The sequence below is a fragment of the Notothenia coriiceps genome, unplaced genomic scaffold (assembly GCF_000735185.1).
Source record: "Notothenia coriiceps isolate Sejong01 unplaced genomic scaffold, NC01 NC01_scaffold00000339, whole genome shotgun sequence".
NCBI lineage: Eukaryota > Metazoa > Chordata > Actinopteri > Perciformes > Nototheniidae > Notothenia > Notothenia coriiceps.
This window is the reverse complement of record NW_011333040.1, coordinates 10,310,425-10,313,650: the sequence shown is the minus strand read 5'-3', so window position 1 is coordinate 10,313,650 and position 3,226 is coordinate 10,310,425. Positions and strand designations below refer to the sequence as shown.

At 44.9% G+C, this 3,226-nt stretch overlaps 1 long non-coding RNA gene across 1 annotated transcript in view; it reads left to right on the top strand.

The window, feature by feature from the left end:
* The window catches only part of LOC104945310 (uncharacterized), a 7,704-nt gene that overhangs the window by 1,466 nt on the left and 3,012 nt on the right, over positions 1-3,226 (top strand). Inside the window, exon 2 of the long non-coding RNA XR_798327.1 lies at positions 2,897-2,899. This is a non-coding gene — a long non-coding RNA (uncharacterized lncRNA). The remainder of the gene's footprint in view (positions 1-2,896; positions 2,900-3,226) is intronic.

Here is a 3,226-nt window from a genome sequence, read left to right as displayed (position 1 = left end):
AACCCCCGCGACTGCAGTTTGATATCGATCCCCAAAGACTTTAGGACCAGGGGCTGCCCAACCTTGTCGATCGCGAGTTGTGGTCTAAAAATAGAAACACAATATTTCTGTTATTATCTTTAATGCCGCTTAACCTAAATGCTTCCTGCCTGCCAAAATAATGCCCCCACTTGAACGCATTTCAAAGCTTTTCGTGATTGGCCGGCGTGACCCCATGTGGTCGGCGCGGCTGAGGTGCGGCAATGCGGCACTAGTTCGCTGACATGTGGGTGTCAACAGGGAGCTTGCCCCCCCACCCCCCCCCCCCCCCCCCCCCCCCCCCTGGAGTGGCCGTACACGCCGAATTACCGCCAATTTATGGCGCAGAAGCAAAAAGCCCAAAATATATAATTTTCACTCCGATGTGGAGGGATGATTATTTTTTCGGGTAATCTATTCCAATTCAAAGCTCCATCTGTCTAATCTGCCAAGCGAGCTGTGGCTTTATCGAAGAAGGGTAATTTAGCGGAGCGGCATTTTCAAAACAGGTGCACAAATGCCCTACGAGACGCGAATTCCCTTCTAATTTCTGCCCCGACGGCTCCCAAAAAGGGGAGGCGACCCTGAAAGCGACAGCTAAAAAGCCAAGCAGCCCATTTTCACCAGGGGCCCAACACAAGAGCAGCGCTGCCTAGTCTAGTGATGGGGATTTATGGCCTCTTTGAAGGCGAGCCGGATCTTATGGCTCCGTTTCCTTTCAAAGAGCCGCTTCAAAAGAGCGTTTTTTTAAAGGCGGGGGGCGGATTACGCTTAGGTTTATCTGGCGAAATAATCACAGGATAATGACTGACTGCTATTGTCAGACCTAATGTCGATAATGCTGCATTGGTAAACATGACAAAAGGCTGGCACCATGATTCCATGTTCAGTGAATGTATTTTGAATGCTAGCCTCCAGCATCAACTGCGTTTTCGCGTTTGCGCTCAAAAAAAAAAAACAAAAAAATTTTCCAAATCCAGAAAAACACTAATATGTTATCTGTCCTGACCACTTGCTTAAATTGACTTCTCTCTCTTCGTGTATTCCGTTAAGACCCACCCCACTCTCACTCTCGTGGCCGAACACTGGGTGTTCACATCTCCGAATCGAACTAAACGCGGTATTGTTGGAGCTCGCCCCCCTCCTGTCGAGCCCAGTGTGCCCTCTGATTTGGTGCAAGCGAGTGCAACTGCTCGCGGCAGGAGCCTGCTGTGAGAGCAGGACAGCGGTTTCCGGTGTCGAAGATAGATACAGTTCAGAGGGCCGAAGGGTGGAATTGGGACGGTGAACAAAAAAACAGATGCCATCTTTCTGACTATTTGTTCTAGGAGGTGGGGGGATGTAATTCACAGAATACGTTTTTTGGGGAACAAAATCAAGCTTTTTAAAAGGCTAGTGGATTTTGGCAGGCAGTGAGTGCGGACAAACGATTGAACGATAACAAGAACGGCTCTCACCAAGTACGACTCGGTTCCCCTCGTTCATATCAAAGAGCCGTTCAAAAGAATCGGCTCGTTCGCGACCGACACATCACTACATAGCATCTTATCGTGTCAGTCACGTTCTTGCGAAACACATGAAGTCTTTCAAAGACGGCGAAGTTGTGAAAGAAGCATGGAGGCTGCCGAAGCGCTTTTTGGGGACAGTAAAAATAACAGTAGCATTTCAACAGGTTTTTGATATAATAAAAACTCAAGTTAGATACCGTTATTAATCAGCTGTAAGTTTTAGTTTGTTTAAACTTATTCATTATGATTATTGTACACAATGGTATAAGAATGCAAACATTAAGATCTGTTCTGTTTAAATTGATTATAGTCTATTATCAATTCAGGTTAAGAAACTAGTGTTGCTTGCATCCTATTTTAAAGGCATTTCTTGTTATACTCTACTGAAATGCAACAAAAAAAGGGTTTGATTCTATTAATTTTGTCTTTTTTATTGCACTTTGGCAGAAGATTCCTGTGTAGCTTCAGATCTGAGTTGTCTTATTAGTAAGCCTAATTTATACTTTTGTAGCAACACTATTTTTAAATAATGGCAAAGAAAGGGTTCAGAGTCTTTTCTTTGTTTCCTGTGTCATATGTGGGAGCACTGTTCAATGTCTCTTGAAAACATTACCCACTGTAGTATGTGACGTGTGAATACACTCCAACTCTGTATCAACAACACTGTTGTGTAACTTCAGTTAAATACTTGTATGTGTGTAGATTAGAAAAAATTAAGATAAAGGATCTGCAGTATTTTATGAAGTATTAATCGTACAAAGGTCAGTTTTATACAAGTAGAAGTGTGTATTTACCTGGAGGCTGTCAGTAATGGCTACACCTCTCTATTTGGACTGGTAGATCTCGGCAGACTGGCAACTTTAAAAGTAGCTCTCGGTTCAAAAAAGGTTGGGCACCCCTGCCGTAGAGGATGCTATTGCGGTAGTCAAGTCGTGATGGGATGAATGCATGAATCAGGGTTTCAGCAGCAGAGGAGGAGAGTGATGCGCGGAGACGGGCAATGTTTTTGAGGTGGAAAAAGGCGGTCCTGGTGATGTGATTTATGTGGTGTTTGACTTTGAGCTGACTGTCGAAGATGACTCCGAGGTTGCTGATGTGAGGGGGGGAGATAGAGTGTGGCTGTCAATGGTGAAGTTGAAATTCTGGATGGCTTTGGTATGGGATGGGGGGCCGATGATGATGATGTCTGATTTGGCACTGTTCAGTTGGAGATTGTTTGTTTGCATCCATGCTTTTATTTCTGAGAGACAGTTGGTGAGAGTGGAGTGTGTTGTGGGGGTGATGGTTTTTGTTGAGATATAAAGTTGGATATCATCGGCGTAACAGTGAAATTGAAGGTTGTGGCGACGAATGATTCTGCCAAGGGGGAGCATGTAGAGGATGAAGAGGCATGGCCGTATCCACCATTGAGGTCACCGAGGTCCGGACCTCGGTAATATTTTTCGAGCTGTGTATACCAAAACTTGTGAAATAATTGCACTAAACGGGGTTCTTTGTAGTACTTCCATTTACTGACGATGGGGGCGCTGCATAACTACGCAGCCTCGATTAAAGCAAAGAAGAAGACGAAATGTATCAACAAACCACCGTAGCCCGTAGATGTATCGGAACAGCGGAGGAGTGATGAAGTATCTAGAGATCTGAGTCCAGCGGAGGAGTGATGAGGTATCTAGAGATCTGAGTCCAGCGGAGGAGTGATG